This window comes from Ornithorhynchus anatinus, chromosome 11, assembly GCF_004115215.2.
Source record: "Ornithorhynchus anatinus isolate Pmale09 chromosome 11, mOrnAna1.pri.v4, whole genome shotgun sequence".
In the NCBI taxonomy this organism is placed as follows: Eukaryota; Metazoa; Chordata; class Mammalia; order Monotremata; family Ornithorhynchidae; genus Ornithorhynchus; species Ornithorhynchus anatinus.
This window is the reverse complement of record NC_041738.1, coordinates 55,827,168-55,842,550: the sequence shown is the minus strand read 5'-3', so window position 1 is coordinate 55,842,550 and position 15,383 is coordinate 55,827,168. Positions and strand designations below refer to the sequence as shown.

At 50.3% G+C, this 15,383-nt stretch overlaps 1 long non-coding RNA gene across 1 annotated transcript; it reads left to right on the top strand.

Moving 5' to 3' along the window:
* The first annotated feature begins 9,808 nt into the window (after window positions 1-9,808).
* Window positions 9,809-11,880, top strand: LOC114815221. The gene is made up of 2 exons (XR_003762990.2): window positions 9,809-10,380; window positions 11,705-11,880. It is a non-coding gene; the product is annotated as an uncharacterized LOC114815221 (long non-coding RNA).
* Window positions 11,881-15,383: the final 3,503 nt, after the last annotated feature.

Genomic DNA, 15,383 nt, shown 5'->3' with positions numbered 1-15,383 from the left:
TTAGGAGTCAGAGGTCATGGGTTCTAATCCCGGCTCCGCCACCCGTCAGATGTGTGACTTCGAGCAAGTCACTTGACTTCTCAGTGCCTCAGTTACCTCATCTGTAAAACGGGGATTAAGACTGTGAGCCTCACGTGGGACAAATGATTCTCTTGTATCTACCCCAGCGCTTAGAACAGTGCTCAGCACATAGTAAGCGCTTAACAAATACCAACATTATTATTATTATTTATTATCACTATTATCAATCGATTTTACTTATTGAGCACAGCAGAGGTGGGGCAATCCCAGAGAAGGTGCCTGTGAGCAGAACACACCATGAGAAATCGACCTGCTCTAAATTCTGAATCTCTGACGACTCCTGGAGTCACTCTTTGACTGTCCATTTCTCTCCCGTCAATGAGACAAGTTGAAAGATACAGGTTTGGGGATTTGCTGATATAAGCTCGTTGTGGACAGGGAATGTGTCTATTTATTGTTACAGTGTACCCTCCCAAGTGCTCAGTACAGAGCTCTGCACACAATAAGCGCTCAGTAAATATGATTGGATGAATGAATGAATCCTCTTTGGCATTCTCTTTCCCTGTTGACTCTGGACTGCCTTCGCCCAGTTTATGGTTTAACCCTCCCTTGTGCGGGACCTCTGGACCACCCAGGATTCCTGATTGACCCTGACGCCCCAACCCGATCGGGTTTCCACTTGGTGTTAACTTTTTTTTATGGTATTTGTTAAATGCTTACTATGTGTCAAACACTGTTCTAAGCACTGGGGTAGATACAAGTCAATTAAGTTGGACACAATCCCTATCCTGCTTGGGGCTCACAGTCTAAGTAGGAGAGAGAACTGGAGAACTGAAGCACGGAGAAGTAAAGTGGTTTACCCAAGGTGACCCAGTAAGCATTTAGTAGAGCTGGGATTAGAACCCAGATCCTCCGACTCCCAGGGCCTTGCTCTTTCTACAAGGAGGCGCTGCTTCACAGCATGCACATTTTGCCCTAGTTCCTGTCCGGAGTGACCTTCCCTAGGTTCAATCCTCATCGTCCAAGTAGGATCATATTGGCCCCTGCTCACACCAGATGTCCCTAGGCACACAAACACCCTCCTGGCAAGGAGACTCTGTGAGGGAGAGAGGGTAATAAGAATAATAATAATTATGGTACTTGTTAAGTGCTTACTATGTGCCGAGCACTGTTCTAAGCCCCGGCGTAGATACAAGTTGATCATATTGGACACAGTCCCTGTCCCACATGGGGCTCACACTCTTATTCCCGCTTTACAGGTGAGGTAACTGAGGCACAGGGAAGTGAAGTGATTTGCCCAAGGTCACCCAAGCAGACATGTGGCGGAGCCGGTGTTAGGACTCAGGTCCTTTTGACTGCCAGGCCAGGTCCATGCTGTGTCCACTAAGCCATTCTGCTTCCCAGTTTCTGGTGACCAAAATGGTAACAGCTCGACAAATGGCGGGTGCTCAGATGAGGTGGGCAGACAACCCCCCCCCCCACGCAGCAGGGTACCCCCCCCGGGCCCCGGACCCCTGTCCTTCAGGGACACCGGAATAATGCTCAGCAGCACAAGACATCTCACCCTAATCCCCCAACACAAACCCTTCTCCGGTCTGTTTGCCTGGACCTAATCCTCTAATATTTAAAGCAATTTCAATCCTGTTTGAAGAGACTTCCCGGCAGTTCTGAGTCATGAGCCTCCAGGGGAGAGAGGGAGGAAAATGGAGAGAAGAAGAAGAAGAAGAAGAAGAAGAAGAAGAGGGAGGTTGGGAGGCGGGGGAGGGGGGAAGCTGGAAGGAAAGAAGGAGGGAGGGCTGGTAAGTTTCATCGGTCTCTCCCTTCTCACAAGCCTGTCGTCGTCATCGTTCCTCTGGAGGTGGGCTGGGCGCTTGACCCAGTCCCTCCACCACCCCCGGGCCGGTCTGTCCTGTCCACTTGAGGGTGAAGGGGGTCACTGTCCTCCCTGCCCCCATCCCCCATCCAACTTCAAAACAGGCCTCAACTTTCAACTCCAAAATGCTCTCCCTCACTGCACCCCGTCACTGCACCCCACTGCCACGGCCTGCCACTGTGCCCCATCACTGCACCCATCCTTGTGCCCTGTCACTGCTCCCCATTACCACACCCCGTCACTGCGCCCCACTGCTGTGCCCCATCTCTGTGCCCGTCACTCCACCCCATCACAGCACCCGTGTGGCAGTTCCTATCGTTGTTAATCACAACCCTCTTCCCTGCCCCGACTCGGTCAGCTTCTTCTCCTCCCCTCCATCACTTCACCATCCCCCAGCACCTGCGATCCTGAAGTCCCTGAAGGCCGGGCTGGGTTTCCAGAAACTCAAACCCCCCCCGTCCCTCCCCCCCGCCCATGACCCTTCACCCTTCCCAACACCCATCCTCTCGCCATAGCCACACTTGGCAAACCTCGGCATGCCCGCTGCTACCTGGTGGTCCAACAGCCACATCCATGTTCTCCACCCTCCCCAGTGGAGGCCACTGCTCACAGCAGATGACCCCAGAGGGAGGCATCTCACACCCCCTATTTATGTCCAACCCAAAGTTATGGCCAGTTGATGGTCACTGGTCTGTGTGTGTTCGTGTGTCTGTGTGTGAATTTAAAATAATAATAATATTTGTTTAGCACTTACCACGTGCCAAGCACTATTCTAAGTTCCAGGGTAGATACAAAGTAATCAGGTTAGACACAGTCCCCGTCCCAAATGGGGCTCAGAGTCTCAATCCCCATTTTACAGATGAGGTAACTGAGGCTCAGAGAAGTGACTTGTCTAAGGTCACGCAAAAGACAAGTGGCAGAGCCTGGATCTGAACCCATGACTTCTGACTCCCCAACCCGTGCTCTCGCCACTAGGCCATGCTGCTTCTCTTAAAAGGGTATGGTGTGTAAAAGCGAATTTATGTGTACGCGTCTGCGTGTGTGTGAAAGTGCATGTGTCTGGCTAAATTTGCAAGAGTGTGTCTGTCTTTTTCCCTGACTACATAACAGTATGTATTGCATTTTAAAATGTGGGTATAAAAGTGTCTGTGTGGGAGTGCATTTGCATGTGGGTGTCTGTATTTTTTCATGTGTGCATGTTTGAGTGTCTGTAGGTCTTCACGTGTGAGGGGCTTCCTAGCCACGTGTGAGTGACTGTGCACGTCTCTGTATCTGTCTGTGTGTGATGTGTACGTGTGTGTCAGAGAGAGGGTGTATCCGTGTGAATTTGGGCACCAATATGTGTGGGGGGGGGGGGGTGGTGAATGTTTGCCAGAATGTGAGAAAGGCTAAGAGAATACCTGACTCTCTATTGGTATATGTGTGTGGGTCTGTGTGTATATACGAAGTCTATCTATATCTACATTCCCGCCAGGCAGGCTGGCAGGTTAACTCATCCCAGGAGGCGAGAGGAAGAAAGGAGAAAAACCAGCTGAAGATGACAGCACTTCCCGGCCTGCAGAGAGAGCACCGACAAATCCATCCCCGGCGATTCCGGAGGAGGAGGAGAAGAGAGGCACGAGCAGATGCTGAGTAAACACATCTGGAAATCCCTGAGGGATTTGGGGTTCAGCGAGGGGAGGGGAAAGGAGCAAGAAGGAGAGAAGATAGATGGTCTCTCCAGCTTCCCTCAGGGAAGCCCAGGCCCACGGGGGACCCCCATATATTCACACAGCCGCACACTCACGCACACTCTCACACCTCACGCTAGCAGCTCCCACATAAACACACACTCTCACACTTCATGCTCACACCTACATACTCGTTGTGGCTAGGGAACGTGTCTACCAACTCCGTTATATCGTACTCTCCCAAGCACTTAGTACAGAGAAGCAGCACGGCCTAGAAGATAGAGTACAGGCCTGGGAGTTAGAAGGTCCTGGATTCGAATCCCAGCTCCACCACTTGCCTGTTGTGTGACCTCACTTCACTTCTCTGGGCCTCAGTTCCCTCATCTGTAAAATGGGGATTAAGACTGTAAACCCCATGTGGAACAGGGACTGTGTCTGACCCAGTTTGCTTGTATCCACTTCAGTGTTTAGTACAATTCCTGGCACATAGTAAGTGTTTAACATATACCCCAGTCATCATTATTATTATTATTACAGCGCTCTGCACATAGTAACTGCTTGATAAATGCCATTAATTGGTTGATTGATTGATTGGTACATGCACACTCTCACACCTTACACTCACACTCACACCTACACTCGCCCCCCACCCAAACCAGTCTCCAAAAGACACTCCCAATCCCCCGGCCCCCACCATGCCTCTAACAAGCACCTAAGCTTGACAATTAGCCTTTGCCTGGGGCAAAGAGGAATCAGATCAGGCCTAAAAGAAATTGGGCAGCTGGTGGTCATGGTGGGGAAGTGGGTGGACAGGGAGAAGCAGAGTCCTGCTGAATATCCTGGAGCCTCTGGCTGAGGCGGAGCCCGGGTCTGGGGCATATGGGCTGACTGGGGGTCGGGGGAAAAGGTGGGAGGGTGATATTCTGGGAATAGGGGCTGTGGGGCTGAATGGTAGATGGAGTGGGGGTGTCACTCCAATACTGGGAGGGCACTGTGCAGAGGCTACGGGAGAGGAGAGACTGCATACAATAGGGCTCATGCCAGTACACAAAGGCACCTTAGCACAGTGTTAATTGCTTACTACAGTGCTCTGCACACAGTAAATACTCAAAAAATACAGATGAATGAATAAATCTTCACTCAGACTCCACCTGTGTGCACCTCCAGGCCGCTTGTGGGTATGTGGAAGCCCATGGCTCCGAGGTCAAGGCGTTGGGCATGGAACTTTCATTAGGAAAGGCAGGGGGGACAGTTGGAGACCCTTTCCTTGCCAGCAAGCACAGCCCCTCTCCCGGGGCTCCTCTGACTTAAGTTGGGGAATAGACAGGTTGACTTGGATTTCCCAGGTCCGGGGTGGGGGGAAGAGAGACAAGAAGAACAGATGCAGAGGATGGAGGACTTTGGCAAGAAAGGAGAAGCTGGTGAGATCAGGGGAGAGACCTGGGCTTGGCTTGGCTTTCTCCAACCCCTCTCCTCTCCTGACTACACTCACAGCCGGGATCACTTTTCTAGAAAAGCATTCTGCTCGTGACTCTCACCTCCTCAAAATGCGAGCTCCATATGGGACACGGATGGTACCTGATCGTACTGTATCTACCCCAGTGTTTAGCATGTAGTAAGGGTTTAACAAATACCACCATCATTATCGTTATTAATAACAATATTACTAACTTTAGGTGGCTACCCATTTCCCTCCACATCAAGCGTACACTCTAACCATTGGCTTCAAGGCTCTCTACCACCTGCTCTCTCTCTGTCTCTTCTCTCTGTCTCTTTCTCTGTCTCTCTCATCTGCCATCTTCACTCAATACCCCCAACCCACCCTTTGCTCTGCCCAAGCAAAACCAACTGCAACTGCAACTGGGAGTCAGAAGGACATGGGTTCTAATACTGACTCCACCACTTGACTGCTGTGTAATCTTGAGCAAGTCACTTCACTTCTTTGTGCCTCAGCTACCTCATCTGTAAAGTGGAAATTAAGACTGAGCCTCATGTGTCCAACCTGATTAACTTGTATCTTACCCCAGCTCTTAGAACAGGGTCTGGCATACAGCAAGTGCTTAACAAATGCCATAAAAAACCCCAAAATACTTGCTCTTCACTTTTCCATCTCAACTCAATCAATCATATTTATTGAGCACTTGCTATGAGCAGAACACTGTATTAAACTCTTGAGACACTACAGTATAACGATACGACAGAGTTGGCAGACATACGCCGTGTCCACAATGAGCTTACAGTCTAGAGGGGGAGACAAACATTAATAGAAATAAATTACAGATATTTATTCAACTCGATCAATGTTTGAATTGAGCCCCTATTGGGCTCAGAGCACTATACTAGGCATTTGGGGGAATACTTTAGATTTGGAAGGTATAATTCCTTCTCTCAGGGAACCTGTAGTCCACCAAGCAATAATATTTACTGAGTGCTTATTCTGTGCAGAGCATGGTACTAAACATTTGATGCTCATTGATTGATTAATTGTTAACAGAGGAGGTGGTGGAGGCTGGTCTCTTTCCTGGACAGCAGCAGGGGAATAGAGGGGAAACTGACTGTTGGGGGAGGGGGCAGTCGTGGTCTTGGCCTCAGTGCCCCCCCAATCTCTCTCATTCCCATAGCTGCCATTAATCTCCAGGGGGTCTCCCCACCCCACCCCACTGAGGCCCCTGACCTGGGAAACAAGATGTAATCTTCCCCTGCAATTCTGCAATGTAATAAATATTTCACTTTCAAACCAGGCTCGGGAGGGGATGCCCGAGGGGAAGGCATAATAAGGTGTCGCTTGGCTGCTCAAAGATACCCAGGCTGGAGCAGGGGGAGGGGGCTCTGGTGGGAGGATGGAGGAGGGGGATAGAGGATAGGAGCAAGGCCAAAAAAGAGGGAGGGGAAAAGGTGGGGAGGAGAAGGGACAGTGGATGGGGAAGAGGGGGTGAAGGAGGAGAAGGAGCTGGGGGTGGGGGAGAGGAGACTGGGGGTTGTTGAGGCAATTAGTCAGATTGGGATCTGAGGGGAGGGGAGGCTGGGAAGATAGGGTAGAGGAGAAGACACTGCGGGGAAGAGGAAAGGAGATGGGGTGAGAGGAGAAGGAGTGGAGGAGAAGGAGATGGAGGTAGGGGGAAAATCAGTGGGAGTGCTGGGAAGACGGGGGTTGGAGAAGGAGCTGGGGGAAAGGGGGAAGGTGTTGGAGGGACTGGGAAGAGGGGGTGGAGAAGGAGCTGGAGGTAGAGGGAGGGTGGAAAGGGGAAAGGATGGAGCTGCTTCTGTCTCACTCCAGAGGGGGTCCCATGCATTACTGTCAGCGCCTCACCTGAGAAGTAACTTTGGGGATTGCTTTCTGCCATCCTCCTCCACTCCCTCTATGCCCTGTGCCCTGTGCCCCACTCCCCACTGACTATCAGCCTAAGGTGGAGATCCTGCAGGAGCCCGGCTGGTTCTTTGCCCCCAGGGGCACCTGCACACACACGGGTGTACCCTCAACTCAGCAGGACATACGGGTGCACTTCCATCCCGGCATGCACACACAAATGTACCCATGTACATTTCTTCATTCATTCAATTATATTTATTGAGCAAATACTGTGTGCAAAGCACTGTTCTAAGTGCTTACTAAGCAAATGATCTTCCCACATCCATGGGCACCCTCAGGGACTCACACATTTTCCCCTCCCGGCCCTTTGAGCCATCCAAGATCATGGGATCGGCCTGCACTTCTGCCTGGAGCTGACTGCTCCTTCCCGGCCCCCAGTCGATACAATTGATCAATTGTATTTATTGAGTGCTTACTAAGTGCAGAGCACTGTACTAAGCACTTGGGAGAGTACAATACAACAGAATTAGCAGAAGCGTTCCCTGCCCATGACGAGCATGCAATCTAGAGGGGGAGACAGGAGTTGGGGGCACCTCCAGCTACTGGACCGCATCCCCAAGTCCCGCAGCGGCGGCCGGAACACCAGACCATAAAAGCTGGACCGGAGGACTAGGGCCGCCCTGGGCCAGGGAATAAACCCCATGGACCCGCAGCCTCCGTAGCCCCGCTGGGCCAAATAGTTATAGCACTTGTCAGAGTACTTGCGAAGCACTTAATGGGTGCAGAACACTGTTCTAATTGCTGTGGTAGATACGAGTTAATCGGGTTGGACACAATCCCTCTCCCACATGGGCTCACACTCTTATCCCCATTCTACAAATGAGGTAACTGAGACACAGAGAAGTGAAGTGACTTGCCCACGGTCACACAACAGACAAATGGAGGAGCCGGGATTAGAATTTAAGTCCTTCTGACTCCTAGCCCGTTCTCTATCCACTAAGTCATACTGCTTCCCTCTTGTTGCCGCCCCCCATGCCCCCAACCCACCTTGACAGAACAGGATGGGTAACTGGAGGAGGGAATTTCATTAGGGCTTATCTTTAAACTATATATTATAAATCACTTACAGTAATGTTTGTCCCTCTTCACTGAGGGCGGGGAATGAGCCCGCTAACTCTGTTGTGCTGTACTCTCCCAAGCAATTAATACATGCCCTTGCACCCATTAAGCGCTCAGTAAATATCACCGATTGATTGGCTGATTGATAGTGCGGCTCCCAGTGATTACTGGGAGGTGATGGGTTGGGGATTGGTTGTTGTCCAGCTGGTCATTTGTCCACGCTGGGTCCATCGAACTGCAGCTGGCCGTGGTGCATTTTTCCCCTGCAGCAAAGGCCCTCAAAGACTTGCCCCTAAGGAGCAGAAATCAGCCTATTGGAAACTGAACTCCCTACCACAAATCCTCTCTTCCCCCTAATTTTCCTCCCTTAGTCGATTCCTTTCTTTTTTTAATGGTATATGTTAAGCACTTACTATGTGCCAGACACGCTACTGAGCGCTGGTATAGATACAAGCTAATCAATTTGGACACAGTCCATGTCCCATACGGGGCTCATAGTCAATCCCCGTTTTACAGATGAGAGAACTGCGGCACAGAGAAGCAAAGCATCTTTTCCAAGATCACACAGCAGACAAGTGAAGGAAGCGGAATTAGAACCCAGATCCTCTGACTCCCAGGTCCATGCTCCTTCTGCTAGGCCACGCGGCTTCCAAGACATATGGTGAAGCTGGACTATTTGGCTATGGCATCAGCCTCTCGCAGATCTCTCTGTCTCTAGGTTCTCCTCTCCCCAGTCCACTTTTCACTGCTTCTTGGATCATTTTTCCAAAAACACCCTTCTGCACACCTCTCCCAAGTCCTCTAAAACCTCTAAAACCATTCCCCTTTGCCTCAAACACAAAATCCTGATTATTCCCTCTGAAGCACTCAATCACCTTTCTCCCTCTCACTCATTCACTCTGTCATTCTGAGGGACAGGGATGCTGTCTTAGTTCACATCTGCGTATTCTCTCCCAAGCCCTTAAGTGCAGGGCTCTGCACACAGTAGCACTTAATAAGCACCATTACGACTGTTACTAAACACCAGAGCTCGCCCACTTTGATCATCTCAAGCAAAACTACTCACTGTGCCTCATTCTCTTCTCCTTTCCCTCTTCTGACTTCTTGCTCATTTCTTCCCCCCGCCCCCCTTCCTTTCCCTTCTCCCCAGCAGATCTCTGCTCTCGATTATTCTCTCCCCGCCTTCTTTCCCCACAACTGCCAATACAGCATTCTACTGGTCCTCATAACCAGCACTTTTGTACCTATCTTTATGCTTATTTCTTTCCTTCTATTTATAGCTTGTTTCAGTGTCTGTCTCCCCCGCTAGATTGAAAATTCCTTGAGGACAGGCACGATGTAAACTAATTTCTGTTGTAGTCTCCCAAGTGCTGTGTACATAATAAATAAATATTAAATAAATGCTACTGATTTGACTGATTGAGCTGAGGGTGGGAGGGGAGAGATGGAAAGAAATGGAGAAGGGGAAGGTATGTGCCTGGAGACTTTTTAACCTCTCTACTCTCAGAAGTGACTTAGAATCTTGCAGAAGGGTTGTGCCAGCTGGTCTCAGAAGGGTTTGGACAGACCGTAGATGAGTGGTCTGTGCGGGGTCACTGAGTAAGAGTCAGGGATGGAGAGGGGAAAGTCAGAGATGTGGGTTGGTCTGTGCTGGGTCACTGGAGGGAGGGTCCAGGGTGGAGAAGGGAGAGTTAGGAGTATTGGATGGTCTTTGATGGGTCACTGCAGGGAGAGTCATGGTTGGGGAGAGTCAAAGCTGTTGGATGGTCCATAGTGTGTCACTTGGGGAGAGTCATAGTTGGAGAGGGGAGAGTCAGGAATGGAGGAGAGGAAGTCAGGGGTGTTGAATGGTTCATGTAGGCTCACGGGACAGAGAGTTAGGGATGGAGAAGGAACAGTCAGAGATAGAGGAGGGAAGATAAGGGTGATGGACAGTCCACACTGAGTCACTAGAGGGTGTGCAGAACCAAACAGTTATACAGAATAGGTGAGCTTGGAAGACATTTGTATCCAAGGAGGGACAGATAGGGAATAACCTAGCTCTACTCCCCAAATACACTGTGGGATTATAGCCAACTCACGAGGAGGAATCAAGCCCGCCAAGGACATCCTGTGCACGGACAACACACAGATGGCCCCATGGAGCAGACGGGCCCACCAGCTCCGCCTCCACCTCGGAGGATGTTACATTTGTAGAACTGGATCAAGCCAAAGATGTCCATCCTCTTGGTCACTGTCGTTCTCCACCCCAACCCCCCCACTACCTCTGCAGTGTCTGGGTGGAGAGCCAGAAATAAGCACATGTAAGACAAGCCTCTGATGGCCACGCTACAGAGGGCCAGACTGCTGAGAGTCATCTGGAAAGCCCACATTTCCCCAAGTATCATGTGGGTAATTATTCCTAAATAATTTTGCTTGTGATATTGATTCTATATCTCTGTCCCACAGCCAGATCCTTGAACCAGACTGTAATAGAGGAAGAGGCGGGGGTGTTGAATGGTCTGTGCTGGGCCATTGGAGGGAGAGTCAGAGATGAAGAGGGGAGAGTCAGGGGTGTAGAATGGTCTGTGCTGGGTCAGTGGGGGAGATTCAAGAAAGGAGGGAGGGAGTCAGGAGAGTTGAGATAATCCACTCCTTACCATGAAGGTGGATGTCCATGAGGGCACCCAGCACACAATTCCTCCAAGATTCCTGGTGCTACTGTCAGAGGCAGCATCTTGGGCTGGGTAGGCCATGGAGCTGACTCTTGGGGACATTACTCAGGGTGTCAGTGGAGAGCTGTGGATGGAGAGTGACCAGGGCTAGTTGTTTGGGGCTCAAGCTGCCTGCTGGCATCCTTAATTCCAAACCCCTCCCCAACCCCGCCCCTCCCTCGGGCCAAAAATAAAATCCAGAGGGCTGTGTGAGCAGCATCTGCAGGGAGACAATAATCACTAATCAAGTCAAAGTTTCACCGTAATCAGTTCCGTTGTTAGGAAGATCCAGTGAGTACTGGGCTGGGTGAATTACCCTTCACCCCTGCCAAGAACCAGGCACCAGGCCCCAGGGTCCAAGGCCTGATGCCACTGTTTCACTGCTTTTCTGGGCACCAGACAAGCTCCAAACTTACCGATCAGCAGTGGGGCAGGGGGAGAGTCAGGTGGAAACTCTCCATGCCCCACACTCCTGCTCCATCCCCCTTCCTCCTCTGTGCCCGTCCTCTCCATGACTAGACTCCTGGAATCCTCAGAGTGGAGAGGGTGGAGTTGGGAGGACAGGGTGAAGAGGGAGAAAGGGAGGAAGAGAAAGAAGAAGAAGAAGAGGGGAGAGAGAGAGTCATATAGAGAAGGAGAGAAGGAAGGAGGGGGAGGAAGAAGGGAGTCAGAAAGGGAGGGAGAGGGAGAGGGAGAAAGAGGGAAAGAGGAAGAGCAAGAATTAGAGAAGGAAATAGGGAGGGAGAGAGAGGGAGAGAGAGGAAGAAAGAGGGAGAGAGAGAGGAAGAGTGAGAAAGAGAGAAGGGGGACAGTGGGAGGGAGAGAGGAAGAATAGAAGAGAAAGAGTAGGAGGGATATAGGGAGGGGGAGAAGGAAGGAGGAGAGGAAGGGAGAAAGAGGAAGTGAGGAGAGGGAGGAAGAGAAGGAGGGAGAGAAGAAAGAGAGGAGGGAGAAAGGAGGGAAGGGAGAAAGAGAAGGAGAGAGAGATCACTTACTCCATTCCCCTGCCTCTGGACAGGTCCCCAGATGAGCCTCCCCAACCGTGGAGAGGATTACATCTGTGACGGCCCTGGTATTGAATAATTGGCTGTGGAGAATATTGGAGAGAGTCTCAAACAGAGGAGGCGGGTACGGTGGGGAGGTTCTGATTTATAACCAACTTTGGAAATGAAATTGAATAAATCTCCGAAGATATATGATCTTTCCTGGGCTTGTTATATGAATTGTTTGTAACCTTTCTTCTTTTTTTTTCTGGCCTGGCCTCCTATTAATCAGAGAGCCTTAGAAAAGGTGGGGGAAGGGACCCCAGATTCCGCTGTTCTCCCGGGCTCTTGGGTCGAGGCTGATCCCCGCCAGGACTGTCTGGGGGAGAATCTGGGGCTGGATGTTGGGAGACATGGTTCCATTCTTGACTCTGCCAGAGTAAGCTGTGTGGCTTTAGGTGAGCCTCTTGCCCTCTCTGGACCATAAGCTCATTGTGGGCAGGGAATGTGTCTGTTTATTGTTATATTCTACTCTCCAAGTGTTTAGTACAGTGCTTTGCACACATAAGTGCTTAACAAATATGATTGAATGAATGACCAGAAGTTAAGAGTGGGTCTTCCACTTCATTCACCCCATGGGCCAACCCTGGGGTGGGAAAGGGCGTTTGACAGGTTTTGCCCAGGTGCCAACATCCCTGGGGGGCTCCATGGCCCTGGAAAGGGGCTCAAGACAGCTGTTCCCTCCCTTCTCCTCCAGACTGGAAGCTCCTTCTGGGCAGGGATTTTGTCTACCAAGTCTGTTGTATTGGACTTTTCCAAGTGCTTAGTACAGTACTTTTCACAGAAAAAGCACTCAGTAAATACTACTGATTGACTGATTCTCCTTCTAGACTGTAAGCTTGTTGTAGGCAGGGAATGTGTTTATTGTACTATACTCTCCCAAGCACTTAGTACAGTGCTGTGCATACAATAAGCGCTCAATAAACCCTAGCTCTACTCTGAGTGTGAGCCCCATGTGGGGCAGGGACTCAGGGACTCATACTATTCTAGTGCTTGGAACAGTGTTTGACACATAGTAAGCGCTTAACAAATACCATTAAAAATACGGTTGCTTGATTCTTATGTCCATATCTGTAATTTATTTCTTTATATTAATTTCTGTCTCCCTCTCTAGACTGTAAACTCCTTGTGGGCAGGGAATGTGTCTATTGTTTTATTGTACTCTCCCAAGGGCTTAGTACAGTGCTTTGCACACAGTAAGCGCTCAATAAATACAATTCAATGAATGAATGAACAGTAAACGCTCAATAAATCCGATTGATGGATTGATTAACGGACTTGGTGACTCGGATTGAAAACCCAGGGCCCTGGGGAAAGAAGACGGCGAGGCAACTAGTGTTGAACAAGTTCACACAGCACAGACCCACACTGCACAGTCCCACACCACAGCCCTGCACTGCACAGGCCCACAATGGATTACACAGTCCCTCACTAAAAGAACCAGCACTGCATTCAATCAATCAGTGGTATTTACTGGGTGTTTACTTTGTGCAGAGCACTGTACTAAGGGATTGGAGGGGTGCAATAAAGCACAGACCCACACTGCGTAGATCCTGGCTGCACTGCACAGGTCCACACTGCTCAAATCCACACCCCATAGACCTGCTCTGCTCAGGCCCACACTGTACCGACCTACCTTCGAGCCCTCACTCACTGCACAGGTCTGCAGTGCTCAGACTTGCACTGCACAGGCCCTCATTCTAAAGATCTTCATTACACAGGTCTACGCTGCTCAATCAGGGTATTTACTGAGCACTTACTGTGTGCAGAGTTCTGTACTAATACAACAGAGTTAGCAGACATGTTCTCTGCCCACGGTGAACTTACAAGTCTAGAGGGGAGTCAGATATCAACAGGTCCAAACCGGTCAGACCCGCACTGCACAGGTCGGCACCGCACAGGCCCACACTGCCTAGACTTGGGCCGTGGAAGCCGGGAGTCCCTCCCTCTCCACTGGGATTCCCTCACTCATGGAGCCTCATTTCCCTGAAAGCCGATCAGGTTTCAGTTTCATCAGCGAGAAGTGGATTTAATTAATGATCCAATTCATTTTGGAGGTGGCTGAGTGTTCCTAGAGGTGTTTTCCCAGGAATTAGATGCCTAATACAACAGGCCACAGTAAGCCAGCTTTGTATTAGTGATCCGGCTGCTCCTTTGCGCACAACTGAATAAATTACCTTTCCCTAGGAATTGCTAATCCTCATCGGTGAACAGGATAACTGCAGTTTGTGAGGTCCACGACAGACCCGAGCAGAACCAGGCCCTGGTCTGGGGAACCAAAGGCCAAGACTAGAGTAGATGGCCAGAGGAGGTTCATTCATTCATTCATTCAATCGGATTTACTGAGCGCTTACTGTGTGCAGAGCAATGTATTAAGCATTTGGGAGACTACAATATAACAATAAACAGACATATTCCCAGCCCACAATGAGCTTACAGTCTAGAGGGGAAGACAGACATTAATATAAATAAATAAATTACAGTTATGTACATAAGTGCTGCAGGGCTGGGGAGGGGGATGAATAAAGAGAGCAACTCAGGGTGATGCAGAATGGAGCAGGGGAAGAGGAAAGGATGGCCTAGTCATGGTCTCTTGGAGGAGATGTGCCTTCAATAAGGCTTTGAAGGAGGGGAGAGTCATTGTCTTTGAGATTTGAGTAGGGAGGGAGTTCCAGACTAGAGGCAGGGCAGGGCTGTGAGTCGGTAGTGAGATAGATGAGATGGAGATACAGTGAGTAGGCTGGCATTAGAGGAATGAAGTGTGTGGACTGGGTTGTAGAAAGACAGCAGCGAGTTGAGGTAGGAGGGAGTGCCCAGGTACAGCAGCTAGAGACAGCGGCAGAGGAGAGAAAAAGGAGCTGAGGAGGGGGGTCACAGAGCTGAGGGGAAGTCAGAGAACTGAGGGAGCATGGGGAGGTGAGTGGCGCTCAGAGATCTGAGGGGAAGTTAGAGAACTGGAGGAGCTGGGAAGCTAAGGAACGGTCAGGGAACTGAGGGAAGTCAGAGAACTGGGGGAGCTGAAGAAGGGTCAAGGAACTGAGGGGGAGTCAGAGAAGTGGGGGGCTGGGGAACTGAGGAGGGGTCAGAGAGCTGATGGGAGGTCAGAGAGATGGTGGGGTCAGGGAGCTGAGGAGGGGTTGGAGAGCTGAGGGGAAGTCGGGGGTTGGGAAGTTGAGGAGAGGTCAGGAAACTTGATGGGGTTTGGGAACTGAGGGGAGGCCAAAGAGTTGGGAGGACTGCGGGGCTGATGGAGGTCAGGGGGTTGAGAAATGTTCAGGAAGTTTGGGTGACCTAGGAGCTAGGGGAGGGGCTGTCTACCAAAGTTGTGCCCACCAATTCTATTGTACTCTCCCGTGTACTTAGTGCACACAGAAAGCACCCAATAAATACCACTGATTGATTGATGGTTGAAGCAGCAAACTCTAGGTGACAAATCTTGGAAAAAAAAATCAAGCCCTCCCCACTAATGTTCAAGCATCAGTCGTCATGATTCTATAGCAAGGCCAACTATCAGTGTTCAATCATCATGAAAATCTGTTCCTGGAGAACAGCGTTCCCCGGTAGACTTTAAGGCCCCTCCCCTAGATGGTAAGCTCGTTGTAGACAAGGAATGAATCTGCTTTGTCGTTATATTGTATTCTCCCAAGCTCTTAG